Source organism: Hemitrygon akajei, chromosome 19 (genome assembly GCF_048418815.1).
Source record: "Hemitrygon akajei chromosome 19, sHemAka1.3, whole genome shotgun sequence".
Taxonomy (NCBI): domain Eukaryota; kingdom Metazoa; phylum Chordata; class Chondrichthyes; order Myliobatiformes; family Dasyatidae; genus Hemitrygon; species Hemitrygon akajei.
In genome coordinates, this window is record NC_133142.1 from 44,701,082 (window position 1) to 44,723,105 (window position 22,024).

The window sequence follows — 22,024 nt, forward strand, 5'->3', positions numbered from 1 at the left end:
GTGACTTGTGAAGTTCAACAGGATTGGTGTTGGGACTACTTCTCACAGAAAGAGCCCCTATAGCCACTACATTCATGCCGAATGTTAGCTCCTGCACTTCCCCATTCCTTTTTTCAGCATTAGGTCTTTAGCCTCCTGTGTCCTGGGGGTTGAATCTTTCATCTAGATACTTCTTAGCATCTCATCTGTCTGCCTGCCTTCACCAGCCCCCTCAGGTAATGTGTTCCAAATCCCAATAATCCCCTGGATGAAAATAATTCTCTCTTGACCTTTATCTTCAAACTATGCTCTCTAGGTTTAAACAACTCTGCTATAGGGAAAAGTTTCTTAATACCTTCCTTGTCAATAGCCCTGCTAAGAGAGATTCAACCAGACTTCTTTTATGAATGGAAAATAATCTTCAACTTATACTTCAGTCAAATGACAGTCATACTCCATGGTACACATACTTCTTGAAGATACATTTATACTCAATAAGTAGTATGGTTAGGCGAGCAGTCAGAAGACTTAGTCCACCTTTCTTCAGAAGAAAACACCCTTGAAAATCAAAGCCACGGAACTGATAGCCATGAAAAGCTGATGACAATTGAAATCTGATGGAGGTTCGGACGTAGTGGTTGTCACTGGACTACCAGCTAGAGTTTTGGACCATCGACCCAGAGTGGAAAGATTAAATCAACCATGGCCAAGGGTGAGAATTAAATTCACATAATTAGATAAATCCAAAATTCAATAAAGCCCTTCTCATTTATGGTCAATATGAGACTACTTGGTTGTTGTAAAATTCAGCTGTTCACTGATATCATTCAGAGAAGGAAATTTGTAGTTATTTACTGTATGTGGTTCTAGACCGACCAATGCGATGACTTTGACCTCTTGCAGGGCAGTCAGGGGTGGACAGTAAACTCCTGCACTAACAATGACATCCACATCTCATAATAGAACACATTTTTTTTAAATGGAGATGGATTAATTGAGACATTTGAAGATCAGTATGACACGTTAGTGTGATGGAGGGTAAGGAGCTATTTGTGGCTAACTGTGAATGAGGGTCACAATCAGTCCTTGCCTGTTCTCCATCTCCCCCTGGTGCTCTCCTCCTCCTTTCTTTCTCCTTAGACCTCCCATCCCATCATCCTTTCCCTTCTCCAGCTCTGTATCCCTTTTGCCAATCAACTTTCCAGCTCTTAGCTTCATCCCTCCCCCTCCTGTCTTCTCCTATCATTTCAGATCTCCCCATCCCCCTACCACTTTCAAATCTCTCACTATCTTTTCTTTCAGTTAGTCCTGACAAAGGGTCTTGGCCCGAAACATTGACTGTACAGTACTTCTTCCTATAGATGCTGCCTGGCTTGCTGCTTTCTACCAGCACTTTGTGTGTGAAACATGTGCGGGACAGTGTTTGTGTCTAAATTGCAGTTTATGGAGTGAGAGAAGTTTAGACATAGGGATCAGCAAGAAAGAGAAGTTAAATTTGAGGATCAATAATAGTTTGCAGTGAAACTGAAACTGCAGTTGGAATAGAGGCTGGGGTAGTTTTGTACAGGAGCTGGTTTATTGAAGTATTTAAGACTAGCACAATACACCCATCTACTGGCCAAGGCTTGAAGCGTTACTATGACTTTTCATCAAGGCCAGTCTGTTCATAATGGGTGTGAGCACTGCAGGTGTTGCCTGCAGTTAATGTCAAAATTACATGAAAAATATTGATTATACTATTTATAATAATGAGTGTTAGTAGAAAAAGACAGCTCAAAATTTAGACAACAGACAGTTAGGCTTCCAGACAAGAAGTTCATGTAGTACAGTTGTTAAAAATAATGTAATGAGTTCAGCAAAAATAAGTACATGCGCTTTATGTTACTTGGACTATGTTACTACTCAGTCAATTTTCAGATCAGGAGCCATTAACCAAGTGTTTGTCTTATTTTCCTTCAAGCAGGAAGGCAAATTATTATGTGTACTGTATCCTGGATATAAAGAGACAATCTCTGGAGAAATTGCCAGGAAGAAATAATTCCCAAGTGTTAGCAGTCAGAATACCAAATAATAGGGTCTGATTCTTGTGATTGTACATGTGCTTTTTGCAGCCTTTTCAAAGGCTCCATTAGTCAGCTCTGCCAGAAAAAGTAATCACAGTCTCTGCTATTGTAACAACCTATTATGCTATTCCAAATGCTCCTCTTCTATATTAAAATACTTTTGCTTTAAAGTAGAGTATTTAACGGTTGATTTTCATTTGCAGTATTTAAATAGCATTCTCTTTCATGGTCCTTTTATTGCATTTTGATAGATTATTCTAAAATGGGTTACATGTGAAATTTACTTGTTAAACCACTGTAGTATCTGTTCAATCATACCATCAAATTCTCTGTTAAAATGATCTACAAACAGGTTCATTTATCAAATATTGTTGCATTTTGTAAATACAGTACTGTGCAAAAGTCTTAGGCACCTAGATTTTTTTATGGGTTCAGATGGTAGAGCCTTGATCTGAGCATCATCGATGTTAGTTAGAGAGACCGAAGCAAATGAGACAGCCAAAGATCTCAGAAGAAGTGTGGCAAGTTTTCAGAAGAACTGTGGCAAGTTTTCCAAGATATTTGGAATGACCTACCTGCAGATTTTCTTCTAAAGCTTCAGTACAGTGTACCTACGAGAACTGATGCAGTTTTAAAGACAAAGGATGGTCACCACAAATATTGATTTTTACTGTTTACTGCACTTGAAAGTATTTTTTTGATATTTAGAAACTTTTCATTTCATTATTTTTGAAAGCATCTTCACTTTACAGATTTTTTTTTACATATGCCTTGGATTTTTAACACAGTAACTGTTTGTGACCTATCTTCTTTGCCTTAATATCATTAAATCAGAACTTCGCTGTATTTAATTCTCAACCACAATATTCCTTCTTTAAAAAGTTGCATCTTTTAGTGAGTGTTGGTAATTGTTTTATCTTCCATTTTTGTATGTGTATCATTTACGGAATGCATTAATGTCAGTTGTAATAAATGAAAACTCAGTCTGGAACATCAAATATGCACCAATATGGAAAGTCAGGCATGAGGTTCCAGTCTTTTGATCCCAAAGTATTAACATTGGGAAAAGAAAGAGAAATTCAGTGAAGTGATGGCAAGACAAATCAAATGATTTCTGATTTCTTTTGCCAATTCCCCTTCTCTCCCTAATTCACCAACTGCTTTCAAACTCCACCTTGCCCTCTTCTTCCCGAGTTACACGTTCACATACAATTGCCTCAAGTTCAATATCAGTAAAAAGCATCAATTTGGCCAGGGAGGGGTAGATTCTCGAGACACTATGGGCAGTCAACACATGGGAGCACCGCCAGCAATTTCCCCTCCAGGCCCTCTCTCCATCTTAACCTCGAAACTCTAGACATCATCACTTTGTCCAGACTGTGAAAATCCCTGCCCAGTAAAATTAGGCAGTATCTGCATCAGTTCAAGAAAGTTGCTGAGAGCTATTTTCAAAGGCATTAGGGCTGGGAAATAAGTGGTGGCCTTCTCTATGACACCCTCCCATACATCCCCTGAATATAAAAAGAGAAAAACATAAACTTACCTAAGATTGGAGTTTTTAAATAAAACTGATCTGAACAATACACTCTTTCTGTATGGTGTCTGCACTTTGATCACAAGTGTACTCTGAAGACTATATTTTGCTCGGCAATATGCCCCTGACATCATTAGCAATGGGGAACAGATAATGATGACTTCATAAGCTCAGCAGCATGCCAAAAGCAACAGAGGATTTGCTTGTTCGCAGATGTCTGCTATCAGCAGCTCCAACTGTGGTTATGGAAACTAAGAATTTGGCAGACCTTCAGATAGAATTGAACGTGGGCAACAATGAGCTAAGGTTGATTCTGTTTACGCTTTTCCACTTTCGCTAAGACAGAAATTGCATCCTGCTCCCAATGTTACCATAAGAGCTTCTTGCACAGTAGGTTTAGCAAGGTAGTTTTAGAGATTAGAGCCTGAAGGCATTTCCTCTAATGGATGAGAAAATTAGAAACACAGAATCAGGAGAAGGCCGGTTAACATTGTGCCTGTTCAGACATTTGCCAAGGTAAAAGGGTGGTGGGTATGTAGACCAAGCCACCAAAGGAAGTGATAGAAGTGGGTACATGTATAACATTTAAAACACATTTGGACTGGCACATGGATAGTAAAGCTTTAGAGGGAATATAGGCCAAATGTAGGCAAACAGGACTAGCCTGAGTAGGTAACTTGATGGGCATGGATGACTTAGGCCAAAGTTTTTATAACTCGGACTCTTTATGCCTTCATCTCATATTACTTGAGACAATTTGCTATCAAAAATATCATTCTCAGATTTGAAATCAATAATTGGCTTGGCATCAATTTAGGTTTGCGAAAGTGGATTCCAAAATGATATCATACATGAAATTTCCTGTCGCATTTTTGAAAGGCTCAGAATGACATCATAAGCCCAGTAGCAAAAGAGCTGTGTGTTCATGGATTTTCAGATGATGTCTCTTCCTGGTCTGTCCGACCAGATGAAATAGTTTCTTTTTCTCTATCCTATTTTAAAATCTTAAGTCACCTCTTAACTTTCTAAATTCCAGGCTTATAGAGAGTTAGATAGAACAGAAACAGGCACTTCAACCTAACTAGTCCATGTCAACCAACCCACCCATCCAAGCAAGTTCCATTTGCCATTGTTTGGCCCATTACCTTCTAATTATTTGCATTCAGTACACCTATTCCTACTGTCTTTTAAAAATTGTTATTGTACCTGCTTCAATACTTCCTCAGGCAGCTCATTCCACTCTTTGTGTAAAAAATAAAAGTTGCCCTTCAAGTTCTTCTTAAATCTTTCCCCTTTCACTTCAAACCTATACCCCAACTCTGGGGAAAACCACTGAGTGCATTAACTCTATCTCAGTTAATCTGTTATCTGTTCCTCATGACTTTTTACTCCTCTATGAGATTGAGTCTCCTAACTAATTGGAGCTGTATTAGGCCGTTTGGTCCATTGAGTTTGCTCCACCATTCCATCATGGCGGATTTATTATTCCTCTCAACCCCCATTCTTATGCTTTCTCCCCGTGAATTTTATCACCCTTTTAGAGCCTATCAACCTCATTTTTAAGAATACCGAGTGACTTGGCCTCCACAGCCACCTATGACAATGAATTGCACAGACTTGCCTCTCTCTGGCTAAAGAAATTCCTCCTCACCTCTATTCTAAAAGGACATCTTTCTGTTCTGAGGTGGTACCCCCTGATTCTAGAATCCTCCACTGCAGGAAAACAATTTCTCCACATCCACTCTGTCTAGGCCTTTCAATATTTGATAGGTTTCAATGAGATTCTCCCCCTCCCATCCTTTGAAATTCTAGTGAGTACTAGCCCAGAACCATTGAATATTTAACCATATATTAACACTTTCATTCCAGGGATCATTCTCATGTATCTCCTCTAGACCTTCAATAATGCCTGTACATCCTTATTAGTTACCCGTCCAAAACTGTTCACAATACTTCAACCATGGTCTGACCAACGTCTTATAAAAACTCACTATTACATCCTTGTTATTTATATTATAGATCCTCTCAAAATAAATGCTAACATTGCATTTACTTTCCTTACCACTGACTCAACCTGCAAGTTAGGGAATCTTGCACGAGGACTCCCAAGGACCTTTGCACTCTGGTTTCTAAATTTTCTCCCCATTTAGAAAATAATCTATGCTTTTATTCCTTCTACCGAAGTGCAAAGCCATACACTTCCCTACACTATTTCACACTATCTGCTGCTTCTTTGTCCATTCTTCTGATCTGTATCAGTTCTTCTGCAGACTCCCTGCTTCCTCAACACTACCTGCCCTTTCATCTATCTTCATATCATCTGCATTCTTGGCCACAAAGCCATCACACCTTCATCCAAACCATTGATAAATATGTGAACAGTAGTCCTAACACCGAATCCTGTGGAACACCACTAGTCACCTAGAGCAAAGCAGAAAAGGCCTATTTTATTCCCACTCTTTGCCTCCTGCCAGCCAGAAATTTTCTATCCATGCCAGTATCTTTCCTGTAATACCGTGGGCTCTTTTGGTGTTTTGCAGTGTCATGTGTGGCACCTTTTCAAAGACCTTCTGAAAATCCAAGTCAACAACATCCACTGACTCTCCTTTCTCTATCCTGCCTGCTATTTCCTCAAAGAATTCCAATAGATTTATTTGGCAGAGTTTCCCTTTAAAAAATTGTGGTGCACAAACTGTTGGAGAGGGTTCTTAGAGACAGGATTTACAAGCATTTGAAGAAGCATATCTGATTAATGATAGTGAGCATGGGTTTATGAGGCACGTGTCATGCCTCACAAGCTGATTGATTGTATATGGAATGGATTAAGCAGTATTTTAAAGCAAATAGAAGAGCCAATGAGAAACATGTATCAGAGTCTATTCTGAGTGCATTAAGGTTATTGCATGAAATTCAAGTGGGAGACAAAAAGCTGCTTGTAAAGGAAGATGCAAAGACCAAAGCTCAGCTGGATGAATGGCAGGACAAAAATAAAGACGTCAGTAGCGATACAAAAACAGAAAATTTGTCAGAAGATTTTGGGGATGAGGAAAATACTTCACCAAATTGGACTTAGCTGAGGCCTACCTGCAGGTGGAGATGGAAGAAGAGTTCCAGGTCCTCACCATAAACATTCACAAAGTGTTTTATTACTATCATAGGCTTATTTTTGGAGTACCATCTGGTCCTGCACTCTGGCAGAAGGTATGGACCAGGTGCTGCGAGGCTTCCCAGACACTCACTGTTACCTGGATGACATCATTACCACTGGTAAGGATGACAAGGAACATCTCCAAAATCTCAAGACAGTGTTAAAAAAATTAAATTATGGGCTCAGAGCACAGCGTGATAAGTGTGAATTCTTTAAACCAATCATCATTTACAGTGGTCACACTACTCATGCACAAGGGTTACACACGAATATTCAAGCAGTGGTGGATGCCCCAAGGCCAAAGAATGTGTCACAGTTGCGGTCCTTTTTAGGATTTGTCCATTACTGTAACAGGTTCCTGCCAAACCTGGCTACTGTGCTCCATCTCTTGAACTCCTTACTACAGAAATGGCAATGGACAAAGTAATGTGAGGTGCCTTTCAAAAAGGTAAAGGAAATGGTGACATCAGACACTGTACTTGCATATTATGATCCACATCGTTCAGTGAAGCATGACTGTGATGCCTCACCTTCTGGTGCAGCGGCAGTCATGTCACATGTTACAAATGATAAATGATGGCCTTTGCATCGTGTTCCCTGTCTGCTGCATAGATTGACAGAGAGGCCTTGGTCTGGTTGGGGGAGTAAGTTGTTTCTACCAGTATTATAATGGGAGTGAGTTTACCCTCAATACTGATCATCAACCACTAGTGTTTGATTCAATTCCACAGAAGTATGTTCCATTAACAGCAACAGCATGAATGCAAAGATGCACTCTGTTTCTCCAAGTACACAGTCACAAAATCAAATTCAAGAGGACAACTACTCACAGAAATGCCGATGATTGTCCCATTTACCCTTGGAAATGGAAATACCGGAAATATTTACCAAGTAAGACATTCCTCGGACATATTCTCCCTAATACAAATCGAAAGTCTCCCTTTTATGGAAGAGATGATTCAAAGGGAAACCAGAAGAGACTCCAGACTGTCTCAGGTGTGCAGACCACCCAGAATGGCTGGAAGGTGCAGCAGAAATCATAGTTCCCCTATTTTTACTAGTTTCAGGTTGAACTTGCCCTTCACAGGGGTTGCCTTATGTGGGGATTGACAGTTGTTGCACCATGCAAGCTGAGAATTAAAGCGTTGGAAGAACTACATGCTGGTCATCTAGGCATGGTCAAAATGAAAGTGTTAGCTCAAAGTTTTGTCTGGTAGTCTGGGATAGATCAGCACATCAAGCAGCTTGCCATGAACTGTTCAGGATGCCAATGTATCCAGAAGATGCCAAGAACAGCACCTCTCCATCTCTGGCAGAGGATTTAGATGGATTTTGCTGGACTATTCAAGGGTACAAATTTCATAGTTGCAGTGGATACAGCTACAAAGTGGCAAGAAGTGTTCCCAATGGCCTCCACTACAGCCTCACACACTGCTGATACGTTAAGAAGCCTCTTCGTAAGGACCGGTGTCCAGGACATTTAGTCAGTAACAATGGATCACAATTTGTTGCAGAACAGTTTTAGTCTTTCCTGAAAATGAATGGAATAAGACATATTACATCTGCACTATACCACCCGGTAACAAATTCCTTGGTGGAAAGGTTTGTCCAGACTCCAAACAAATGTCAGCAGAACATACTACTCTAACACAAAACCAGAAACTCATCAGTTTCCTCCATTGAATATCACAATGCAACACATTCCACAGACAGCAACTCACCAGATGTGCTGTTCCTGGGTCGTCCCTTGCGTTCGCGTTTGGATTTCCTCAACCCTATGTCAGATGGAATATGCCGGACAGTCAGCTGAGACAAATTCAAGGCTCCTCAAGCAAAGGAGTTTGATGTTTCACTCCTCACAAGCAGTTCTGATGAGAGACTACAGAGGTGATCAAGTGTGGGTACTGGGAAAGATTAAGGACAGTACTGGCCAACTCTCCTACAAAGTGGAGATTGTGTCTGTTGTCATCTGGAGATGACACAGCATTCAGTTCAGGAGAGCAGAGCTGCCCTGTAGACCACTTCCTGCAGTCCCAGAGTCAACTTCTACAACCACCATGGAAGAGGCCCCAGGACCTCAGATTGTTTCACAGCCACATATCTCCCCTGTCAAGCAGAGTGATCCCCTTGTCAGTAAAGGCATCATTCCACAAGAGAAAGAAATCTTTCACAGCAATTAAATCCTTGGGCATGAATGGGATCATTTAAAATTTGTTTTGCTGTGGATGTCTATATGGTAGCTGTATTATATAGTATACTGTGTATATATTTGAGATGCATTTTATATTGAGTTGGAGTTTATAGCTAAGCAGGGAGGAGTTTTGTGTATTTACAAACACACCATCCCAGGAATCTATCTGGTGAAGTTTTGCTGCTCTCCCTGTATATTCTTTAGATACGGAGAGCCAACCTGAACATAATATTCTAATTGCAGTTTCATCAGGGCTATTCCTCTTGCAATTGCCTGCTGTATCTGCAGGCTAGCTTTCAGTGATTCCTAGACAATGACACCCAGGTTCCTCTGAACTCCAACACCTTTCAATCTGAAGCAATTTTAAGAGACTGTCAATAAAAAAGTAATGTGCAGCTTCAGAGGCCGGAGTTCAGTCCTGAAATCTGCTGCTGTCTAAATGGAGTTAACATGTTTATGACTGTGGCTTCTTAGAACAATGGTTTCCTTACTCATCCCAAAGACTTGTACTTCTGTAGGTTAATTTGGCTACTGTAAAATTTGTGATAGAATTTAGGCCAGGGGTTACCAACCTATTTATGCCATGGATCCCTACAATTAACCAGGGGGATGAGATTGCGCAGGTAGAATAAAAATTGAGACTAATGTAGGATGAATGTGTATAGGCAGTTGATGGTCAGCATGAACTCAATGGGTTGAAAGGCCTATTTCTGTGCTGCATCTCTAACTCTACAACTACCTCATTTTTCAACATTATCATCCTTGTCCATCCTTTTAGCCTTTCTATGTCTTTTTGAAGTCCTTCTGCAATCTTCATAATGTATGTACAGTGCTACTCAGCTTTGCAAATAAGCAAACATGTACATATATATTATGTTAGTCCCCTCATCCAGATCATTTATGCAGCTATGAATAGTCAGGACACCAGCATCAATTCCAGCAATACTATAGCAGTTGCAACTTTCCAACCTGAAAATAATTTGTTTGTTCTTATTCTATCTTTTTTGTAAGTTAACCAATCTTCAAATTATGCCACTAAATTACCATCAATACCATTTGCTCTCATATTGTTTAATATTCTGATACAAATTAATGTTTTATGTGCGATAATTAAATATGATATCACTAGATTTACAGATAATACTAAGATGTTTAGGAGTGTGAGAGATGTGAAGTGGATGCAGAGATTTCAGTATGTGCTGAATATTTTTAGTGAGTAGCAGATATAGTATAAAGTGGATAAATGTGATATCCACACTGATAGAAAAATAAGTAGGCAGATAAGCACTGGGGGGCGGGGGAAGTGCTTAAAGATTTGGATATCCTTGTTGACCAGTTGATGAAAAGTATACATGCAGCTACAGCAAATGATTAAAAAGCAAGATGATATGTTGGCTTTCATAGCAAGTGGTTCAGAATACAGAAGCAGGGATGCCTTATTTGTACTGGGCTTCATGATATCACATCTTGGTACTGTTTGCAGTTTTGGTTTCTTTATCGCAGGGAAGAGTTTGGTGGAGTTTCATGAGACAAACTCTTGGAGTGGTAGGACTGATAATTGAAAAAAATTGGGATGATAAGATTTATATTTGTGAGAATTTAGAAGATGAGAGGAATGTTGTTGAAACTTTTACAGTCCTAATGAGAGTAGATGAAGGAGAAGTCCGAAATCAGGTGTCACAGCTTATTGGGACGGGATAGCCATTAAGGAATGAGGCAAGAAATAAGAGTGACCACAAAGTACACTGCAGATGCTGTGGTCAAATCAACATGTACAAACAAGCAGGAGGAACTCAGCAGGTCGGGAAGCATCTGTGGAAACGAGCAGTCAACGTTTCGGGCCGAGACCCTTCATCAGGACTGAAGAAGGAGGGGGGGGGGGTAGGGGACCCATAAAGAAGGTGGGGGGGAGGGGGGAAGGTGCCAGGTGAAAAACCAATCAGAGGAAAGATCAAGGGGTGGGGGAGGGGAAACAGGGAGGGGATAGGCAAGAAAGGTGAAGAAGGAATGTAAGGGGAAAGCACTATGGGCAAAATCATGAGAAATGTGATAGACAGCTGGAAGAAGAGGCAGAGTGAAAGTGGGATGGGGGAAAGGAAGGGGGAGGGAATTACCAGAAGTTGGAGAAATCGATGTTCATACCAAAAATAAGAGTGAACTTGTGGAATCTCCACCATGAAAGACAGTCGAACCCAGAACATTAAATATAGTTAAGTTGTTAGAAACAGTTCTCATGTTAAAAGATGTAGGAAAAAATGCTGAACCAGATACTGAATTTGGCTTGGCATTCCATGGTCTCCCCTTAACTATTCTGTTGGTTACATCCTCTGAGAAGTTCAACAGATTTGTCAAATGTGATTTTCTTCTACAAACCCCATTTCCAGAAAAGTTGGGATATTTTCCAAAATGCAATAAAAACAAAAATCTGTGATATGTTAATTCACGTGAACCTTTATTTAACTGACAAAAGTACAAAGAAAAGATTTTCAATAGTTTTACTGACCAACTTAATTGTATTTTGTAAATATACACAAATTTAGAATTTGATGGCTGCAACACACTCAACAAAAGTTGGGACAGAGGCATGTTTACCATTGTGTTACATCACCTTTCCTTTTAATAACACTTTTTAATCGTTTTGGAACTGAGGATACTAATTGTAGTAGATTTGCAATTGGAAATTTTGTCCATTCTTGCTTGATATAAGACTTCAGCTGCTCAACAGTCCGTGGTCTCCGTTGTCTGATTCTCCTCTTCATGATGCACCATACATTTTCAATAGGAGATAGATCTGGACTGGCAGCAGGCCAGACAAGCACACGCACTCTGTGTGTACAAAGCCACGCTGTTGTAGCCTGTGCAGAATGTGGTCTGGCATTGTCCTGCTGAAATAAGCATGGACGTCCCGAGAAGAGACGTCGCCTTGATGGCAACATATGTCTCTCTAAAATCCTAATATATGCCTCAGAGTCAATGGTACCTTCACATACATGCAACTCACCCATGCCACGGGCACTGATGCACCCCCATACCATCACACATGCTGGCTTTTGCACCTTTCGCTGATAACAATCAGGATGGTCGTTTTCATCTTTGGCACGGAGAACTCGACTCCTATTTTTTCCGAAAAGTAGCTGAAATGTGGACTCATCTGACCACAGCACACGGTTCCACAGTCTTTCAGTCCATCTGAGATGAGCTCGGGCCCAGAGAACTCACCGGCATTGCTGCATAGAGTTGATGTATGGATTCCTCCTTGCGTAATACAGTTTCAAGTTGCATTTCTGGATGCAACAACGGACTGTGTTAAGTGACAATGGTTTTCTGAAGTACTCCCGAGCCCAGGTGGCTATAATTGTCACAGTAGCATGACGGTTTCTTAGGCAGTGCCGCCTGAGGGCTCGAAGATCACGTGCATTCAACAGTGGTTTCTGACCTTGCCCTTTATGCACTGAGATGTCTCTGAATTCTCTGAATCTTTTCACAATATTATGTACTGTAGATGTTGAAAGACCTAAATTCTCTGCAATCTTGCATTGGGAAATGTTCCTTTTGAACTGACTAACAAAGGGGTGAGCCACGACCCATCCTTGCTTGCACAGACTGAGCCTTTGATGGACGCTACTTTTACACCAAGTCATGATACCTCACCTGCTACCAATTAGCCTGCTTAATGTGGAGTCTTCCAAACCGGTGTTACTTGAATATTCTGTGCACTTTTCAATCTTATTTTAACCCTGTCCCAACTTTTGTTGAGTGTGTTGCAGCCATCAAATTCTAAATTTGTGTATATTTACAAAATACAATTAAGTTAGTCAGTAAAACTATTGAAAATCTTTTCTTTGTACCTTTGTCAGTTAAATAAAGGTTCACGTGAATTAACATATCACAGATTTTTGTTTTTATTGCATTTTGGAAAATATCCTAACTTTTCTGGAAATGGGGTTTGTATAAAGCTATCCAATCTTACGTTCTATTTATTTATTGGTTTGTTTATTGATTGTTCATTTGTTTTTTTTTGTCTTTACACAGATTGTCATCTTTTGCACATTGGTTGTTTGACTATCTTTGTGTATAGGTTTTCATTGATTCTATTGTGTTCCTTTGTATCTACTGTGAATGCCCACAAGAAAATGAATTTCAGGGTAGTAGATGGTAATGTATGTATACTTCGATAATAAACTTACTTTGAACTGTGTCCTTTTACCACTTCCTTAGAATAGATTCAAATTGCCAAAGTCGCACTCACAGAATCGTATCCCTCAAGCGACCTTTCTGATCGACCCCCCCCACACACCCCCATTTTGCCATCCAACCACCAAGACAGATCTGCTATTAATTGTCCACAAACTGCGGAATGACCTGCGGATCCAGATCATAGATCCTAGAGCTTCCCTTCAGCATCAAAGAGAGAGACTATTGAAAAGGATACAGACCTCAAGTCAGAGATCCCGTAGGGGGAAAGCATTGTCATAGCTGGAAGTGGAGCTTCCAGGAAACCTGAATAAATTGTGGAATGGCTGCAATAGGTCAGTGAATAAGAGCTCTTTTTTTTAAGGTTTTTTAAAAGGCTACAATGACTGATTTGTATAGTTTTAGGAAAGGCATAATTAGTTGTAGGACAGAAAGAAAAGCTATAGAGATCATCACAAGAAATGTTGGGAATAAGTCCTTTGGCTCAGAAGCGTGAACGTCTGGGCAAAGGTCACACTACAACCGAAGACCAAAAGCTGCCAAGCAAGGCATAGGTACCACATTCAACAGCTTCAGTTGGGGACTGGCTGTAAACTAAACAGTAATTTATACACCAGAGAGTTTTCAAAACATTTCTGTCATAGTTCATTTGGCAGCCACTTGTTGATGGTAACATTTGTTATAAGCAGGCCCACTGGACACTGCATCTTTCTACTAATCCACCTTTTCTCATAGACTTTTGATCTTTGATTCATCTGATGTTTGTGAGTTTATTATAATGTCCTAAATTCAAAGTGTTGATGTGTTAATCTCAGCAGGACTGCAGAACATCTTCAGTATTGAAGGCCAGACAGCAACAGGAAGCCATGCGTCTGAGTGAGGGCAGAGAATGAATAATCTCACTGTCCTTACACAGCACCACAGGAAAAATTACTCCAGCATCTGACAGCTTTGCCAAGGTAAGCTCACCAGAATCATTTTTCTTTATAAATATAGAATATTTGTCAGAATCAGAATCAGATTTAAATCACCAGCATATGTCATTAAATTTGTCAAAGGTTGCAGAGGACAAAATTGCTCAGAGAAGTCTTGGACAAGTAAAAGAATTCTTACACTGCAATGTAATTAAAAAAAAATCAAATCTTTTGGAGGTTATGTTTCAGAATCGCTTGTCATATATTTTCGACATAATAACATAAGACTATAAGACCTAGGAGTAGATTTAGGTCATACGGCCCTTTGAGATTGTGCCAATCCCTCATAGTTGATTTATTATCCCTCTCAACCCCACTCTCCTACCTTCTCCCTGGAAAATTTGACACCCTGATTAATCAAGAAGCTATCAACCTTCACCCTTAAATATACTCAATGACTTGGCCCACCTAGATATTGTATTTGTAGCAATGAATTCCAAAGATTCACCACCATTTGGCTAAACAAATGTATCCTCCTCTCGGTTCAAAATGTACAACCCTCAATTCTGAGGCTGTGCTCCCTGGTCCTAGACTCTTCCACCATAGGAAACATCATCTCCACATCCATAGAATCCAGACCTTTCAATATTCGATAGTTTTCCATGAAATTTCCCCTCATTCAGTCTGACCAATGCCTCATCATTACATAAAGAAGAGAAAATCTGCAGACACTGGAAATCAAAGTACTACACACAAATGCTGGAAGAATTCAGCAGGTCAGGCAGCAACTATGGAAAAGAGTAAACAGTCAATGTTTTAACAGTTCTGATGAAAGATTTCGACCATTTGGTCTTTTCCATAGATGCTGCCTGGCCTGCTTAGTTCCTCCAACATTTTGTGTGTATTACTCATCATTAAATCCTTATTTTTGTATTCTAGTCCTCTCAAAATAAATATTAACTGTGCATTTGCCTTCCTTACCACCAGCTCAACCTACAAGTTAACCTTTAGGGAATCCTGCACAAGGACTCCCAAGTCCCTCTGCCCTCAGATTTTTGAATTTTCTCCCCATTTAAAAAATAGTCCACATCTTTATTCTTTCTGCCAAAGTGCACAACCATGCACTACTCTATATTGCATTCCATCCTCTACATCCTTGCCATTCCCCCAATCTGTCCTTCTGCAGACGCCTTACTTCCTCAACCCTACCTTTCCACCTATCTTCATATCATCTGTAAACTTGGTCACAAAGCCATCAAATCCTTCACCCAAATCACTGCTGTAGGTCGGGAAATGAAGCTGTCCCAACACAGACCCACCATTAGTCATCAGCAGCCAATCAAAAAAGGCTGCCTTTATTTACACTCTTGCCAGTCAGCAATCTTTTATCCCTTCTAGTACCTTTCCTGTAATACCAAGGGTTCTTATCTTGTTACATAGATTCATGTCCAGCACCTTGTCAAACGCATTCTGAAAATCCAAATAAACACCATCCACTGATTCTCCTTTGTCTGTCTGCCTGTTATTTCCTTCAAGAATAATAACATATTTCTCATGCAAAATCTCCCCTTTAGAAAACCATGCTGACTTTGGCTTATTTTATCATGTGTTTCCAAGTAATCCCAAAACCTCGTCCTTCATAATAGACTCCATAACCTTCCCAACCACTGAAGTCAGGCTAACTGGCTTATCAATTTCCTTCCTTCTGCCTTCAAGGGCAGACTGGCATTTGCAATGTTCCAGTCCTCAGGAACCATACCAGAATCTAGTGATTCTTGAAAGATCATTACTAACGCCTCCACAATCTCTTCAGCTACCTCCTTCAGAATCCTGGGGTGTAGTCCATCTCGTCCAGGTGAATTATCTGCCTTCAGACTTTTCAGCTTCCCAAGCGCCTCCTTAGTAATAGCAACTACACTCACTTCTACCCCCTGATGCTCTCATATTTCTGGCATTTTGTTGGAGTCTTCCACAGAGAAGACTGACACAAACTACTTATTCAGTTCCTCTACCAGTTCTTTGTCCCATTACTACCACTCCAGCGGCGTTTTCTAGCAGTCCAATTATCCACGCACATCTCTCTTTTACTCCTCATATATCTAAAAAATATATCTTATATTATCTTTTATATTATTGCCTATGTTATCTTCATACTGTATTTAATCTTTTCTCACTTTATGGCTTTTTTAGTTGCCTTCAGCTGGTTTTAAAAGCTTCCCAATCCTCTAGCTTTGCACTAGTTTTTGATATATTTTATGCCCGTTCTTTTCCTTTTATGTTGTCTTTGACTTCCCTTGTCAGCCATGGTTGCCTCTTCCTCCCTTTAGAATACTTCATCTTTGGGATGTATTTTTCCTGCACTTTCCAAATTCCCCCCAGAAACATCAGCAATAAAGTTGTGTTATCTGACAAAAAGTTAAAAAAAATTCTTTCCACTGGTTAACACTACTTCACCCAAGTTTTCAAGTTTTGTGTGAAAAAAATTACCTACAATTCAGTAGGTTTGCTTGATTCAGGCTTTGTAATTGAGAGAAACAGATTAAACAAACACAGAAACATACCATGGCAGAGAGCATGACTCATATCCCAAGGGGCTGTCTGAAATTGCTCGTGATATATTTGAAGTGATGATCCACGTGGATACAAAAATAATAATCTAATTTATTAGTAGATTCATTTTTTCCATTGTTATGGTAGCTGTTTTGGATGCTTATTGGGAATTTGTGTTCACATAACTGTTTAGATGTTATAACAGCAGTTTTTAGCAAATGTATTGGCTGAATATGTCTGAGACTGGTTCTGTTAAGTAATCTTGTTAGACAATAATAATTAGGTAAAATCCATCATCTGGCAATCTCTGTGACTATCTTACAGGTACACTATGGATGTGGCAGTTCTCTATTGCATCTAATAGTGTTCAGTATCAATATTATTAAAAGCAGCCAGAATTGTTAGGAATTCATTGTATTTGAATTTATTCATCATTTGTTTATTGGTTATGAATAATTAAGCGGCACTGGATTTGACTGCTGTGACTTTCTGAAAACTTATTTCCACTTTTAGCCCTTGGTAACTATCTGGTATTTCATTAGAGGTATTAATATACATTTGAAATAACTGAGTGAAGGAGCTTCATATTTTCAACTGATTTTTGATTCAAATATCAATCTAAAATACACAGAATATAAATTGAGAGGAAGTTAGTTTTCTTCCTATTTACAACTCTAGAGGTAATTAGTTCAGTTGAACAAGTCACCAATAGTAGGAAATTTACAAAAGAAAGGTTATTCTTGTAAGAGGAAGAAATGATAGGGGAAGGAAAGAGGAGAGCAGAATTTGGATTGCAATTGCAAAGAGCAAGCAAATGCAGAAAGGACTATGCGATTACTAGTTGTTCTTTAGACTTGTGTGTTATCTAGCTGTTTCCTAACATCAACAAATGATTTTAGTAACACAAGGGATTCTGGAGATGTTGGAAATCCAGAGCAACACACGCAAATTGCTGGAGGAACTCAGCAGGTCAGGAGGCTTCCGTGGAGAGGAATAAACAGTCAATGTTTTAGGCCAGACCCTTCATCAGCCCCTTTATTCCTCTCCGCAGATGCTGTCTGATCTGCTGAGTTCCTCCAATATCTTGTGTTTTGCAAATTATTTCAGTGACATATATTTTAAATAAATCAATTTCCAACAAAAAAATGTTCAAGTTGTTTATATTCAACTGTTGTTTCAATGTGATGTGCCCTTTCATATTACTCTCATACTTTTCATGATATTGGAGGCTATTCAGTCCATTGATTCTCTGCTGTTTCCGAAAGCTTCACGACATTCCCATTTCCCCATGGACTTCCCCGTAGCCTGTCCTTTCTCATGTATCTATCAATTCTTCTCAATCTTCTTGCTGCTTGACTATCAGAAACAATTTAACTTTGCATGTTATCCTGCTAGAATGTATTTAGCATGTTTATATTCAAATGAAGATAGGATTAAAAAATTTCTACTCATATTGTTTAGAGGGTAATGCAGTTGGACTAACATGTCAACACACACAAAATGCTGGTGGAACACAGCAGGCCAGGTAGCATCTATAAGGAGAAACACTGTCGACGTTTCAGGCTGAGACCCTTCGTCAGGACGGTCAGGAAGGGTCTCGGCCCAAAATGTCGACAGCGTTTCTCCTTATAGATGCTACCTGGCCTGCTGTGTTCCACCAGTATTTTGTGTGTGTTGTTTGAATTTACAGCATCTGCAGATTTCCTCTTGTTTGCTCTTTAAATGGACTAACATGTCTCAAGGTTAGTGGCTTTGTCCATGTCTAAGTGTGAATCCTGGATTCAAAAGCATAACAATGTATCTCTACAAAGCAAGGAAAGTTAATTTGACACTGGATGAATTAATATTTAAGAAAAGGACATTTTCAACTAATTAATAGTGGGTTAAGTACCTTTGCTGAGACAAATGTACTTGGTGGAATTACAAACAAGAGAAAATCTGCAAATGCTGGAAATCCAAGCAACAAACACAAAATGCTGGAGGAACTCAGCAGGCTAGGCAGCATCTATGGAAAAGAGCACAGTCTCAGCCTGATTCATCAACTGTACTCCTTTCCATAGATGCTGCCTGGCCTGCTGAGTTCCTCCAGTATTTTATGTGTGTTGGCAGAATCACAAAGGTTTTTCATCTGTTCATATTTATGATTTAAATTCTGAACACAAAACCTATCCTTGAATATCTGCATGATGGAAAATTTTTAGGAACCTAGTATTTCATAAATGCAAAGAGGTATTGAAATGACTGTGCCTTTAAAGAGAGTTCACCTTGAATTTATTTCTCATTGACAGGTAGCAATTTTTCTTATAATTGCATATGCTGCTTTCAGTCAGTCTGCTCGAAGTGTCACTCATGTGATGATACTAGATGTAGGAATGTATGACATGATTGGCTATAACTTAAAAAATAAAAGTTTCACTTAAATTTCTATCTTTTTCTTTTCCTTCCACCATCACATTTATTTTCTATTTTCTGCTCTTCATTGCCTTTAAACTTACTTCTTCTCTCTATTTCTACCTTTATATTTTATTTCTTTTCCCATGAACCCACAAACTAAACAGGTTCAAGAATAAGTATTTTCCAAACAAATTTTTTGGAATTTGCATCTGATAAAATTGAACTGTTCAGGAAAGGAAAAATAATTGGAGTAGGAAACATGGTGGTGTTTCCAGCAGTGATGAGAGGATACTGTGGCGACCCACGTTCTGCACAGGCGAACCGGCTCACAAATAGCCAGCGCGCGGGGAGAGACTTTGGTAATGCACCTCTCACGTCATTTCCGCCTGGAGAGGGCAGGCGCTAGGGATTAAATGCCATCGCCGCGAAGTTTGAATAAACTAGTCTCGAAACAACTTACCGACTGCGTGTCGTCTCTAGCTCTGTATGTAGTACATTGCTACATTGGTGACCCCGACGGTCCAAACGGGATTTGGACCAAAGATGACCGACTCTTCATCTGTTCACGCAGTTTCGCTAAAACTGCCGACTTTCTGGACACTGCGACCACGCGTGTGGTTTAGCCAAGCAGAAGCCCAGTTCCAGATTCGGCAGATATCCTCTGATTCCACACGTTACTACCACGTGGTAAGTGCCCTTGACCAGGAGACGGCCGCCCAGGTTGCGGATTTCATACACTCGCCCCCAGAAGAAGGCAAATATGAAGCATTCAAAGCGCTGCTCATTGGGACCTTTGGCCTCTCATGGCGTGAGCGGGATGCCCGCCTGCTTCACCTGGACAGTTTGGGAGACAGGCTACCGTCAGCATTGATGAACGAAATGCTGCCCCTGGCTGACGGACACAAGCCCTGCCTCATGTTTGAGCAGGTGTTCCTAGAGCAGCTGCCTGAGGACATACATCAGCTGCTGGCCGACGCAGATTTCAGCGACCCCCGGAAGAAGGCAAATATGAAGCATTCAAAGCACTGCTCATTGGGACCTTTGGCCTCTCACGGCATGAGTGGGGTGCCCGCTTGCTTCACCTGGATGGTTTGGGAGACAGACTGCCGTCAGCATTGATGAACGAGATGCTGGCCCTGGCTGACGGACACAAGCCCTGCCTCATGTTTGAGCAGGCGTTCCTAGAGCAGCTGCCCGAGGACATACATCTGCTGCTGGCCGACGCAGATTTCAGCGACCCCCGGAAGGTGGCGGCCCAGGCAGACGTGCTGTGGAAATCCAAGAGGGAGAGCGTGGTGTCCGTCTGTCAGATTACCAGGCCGCGCGCCCAACAGCAGACCAGACCAGGCCCGGCAGGGGGGCGCACACAACACAGAGGCAGGAGTGAGGAGGACAGTGAACAGTGGTGTTTCTACCACCAGCGGTGGGGCACAGAAGCCCACCGTTGTCGCCCGCCCTGCAAGGGCCAGGGCCAGCAGCCGCTAATGACTATGGCAGCTGGCCACCAGGACAGCCTCTTTTACGTCTGGGACAAACAGTCGGGACACCGCTTCTTGGTCGACACCGGTGTGGAAATCAGCATCTTGCCCCCGACGGGGTACGACACCCGCAACAGGAAGCCAGGACCCACCATGAGGGCCGCAAACGGCAGCACGATACGGACCTACGGCACCCGCACAGTGCAGCTGCAGTTTGGCGCCAGCCGGTTCACGTGGGACTTTACACTGGCCGCCGTAGCCCAACCACTCCTGGGGGCGGACTTCTTGCGAGCTCACAGCCTGCTGGTCGACTTGCAAGGGAAAAGACTGGTACATGCCGAGAATTTCCAGACGTTCTCCCTGGGTGAAGCCAAGTTGCCGGCCCCACACCTGGACTCCATCACGCTGTCGGACAATGAATTCACCAGAATCCTGGTGGACTTTCCATCGATTCTGGCACCACAGTTCACGGCAGCCATGCCCAGACACGGGGTACAGCACCACATCCGATCCAGGGACCATCCCTCCATGCCCGCGCACGAAGGCTCCCCCCAGAAAAGCTCCGCCTGGCGAAGGAGGAGTTCAAGAGGATGGAGGAATTGGGGATCATATGGAGGTCCGACAGTCCATGGGCCTCCCCCCTGCACATGGTGCCCAAAGCAGCCGGGGGTTGGAGACCATGCGGCGACTACCACAGACTGAACGAGGCTACAACTCCAGACTGCTACCCCGTGCCGCACATACAGGACTTTGCAGCAAACCTGCACGGGGCAGGAATATTTTCCAAAGTAGACAACTTCCGAGGGTACCATCAAATCCCGGTGCACCCTGAAGACATCCCCAAAACAGCACTCATCACCCCGTTCGGCCTGTTCGAGTTCCTCCGAATGACGTTCGGCCTGAAGAATGCCACACAGACATTCCAGCGGCTAATGGATGCGGTGGGACGCGACCTGGACTTTGCGTTCATCTATTTGGATGACATCCTTATAGCCAGCAGTAGTCGCCAGGAGCATCTGTCCCACCTCCGCCAGCTCTACTCCCGCCTGAGTGATTTCGGCCTCAAGATCAACCCGGCCAAATGCCAGTTCAGTCTCGATACCATCGACTTCCTGGGCCACAGGATTACCAAAGACGGGGCAACACCTCTGCCCGCCAAGGTAGACGCAATCCGCCACTTTGCCCAGCCCAACACGGTCAAATGCCTACAGGAGTTCGTTGGTACGGTGAATTTCTACCACCGTTTCCTCCCCTCAGCAGCCTGTATCATGCGTCCTTTGTACACCCTGATGTTGGGTAAAGGCAAGGACGTTACTTGGGACGAAGAGGCCGCGGCCGCTTTCGTTAAAGCCAAGGAAGCCTTGGCAGATGCCACGATGCTGGTGCACCCCAGAACAGTCGTTCTAACCGCCCTCACGGTGGACGCATCTGACACAGCAGTCGGTGGGGTGCTGGAGCAGCTCATCGAGGGGCGCTGGCAACCCCTGGCATTCTTCAACAAGCACCTACGACCACCCGAACTCAAGTACAGTGCTTTCGACCGGGAGCTGTTGGCACTGTATCTGGCAATCCGCCATTT

At 41.7% G+C, this 22,024-nt stretch overlaps 1 protein-coding gene across 1 annotated transcript in view; it reads left to right on the forward strand.

Annotated features, from left to right (window-relative positions):
• The window catches only part of LOC140741900 (protein bassoon-like), a 473,005-nt gene that overhangs the window by 401,325 nt on the left and 49,656 nt on the right, over positions 1 to 22,024 (forward strand). Inside the window, 1 exon segment of the mRNA XM_073072438.1 lies at positions 13,925 to 14,068. The gene's annotated coding sequence lies outside the window, so the exon portion shown is untranslated.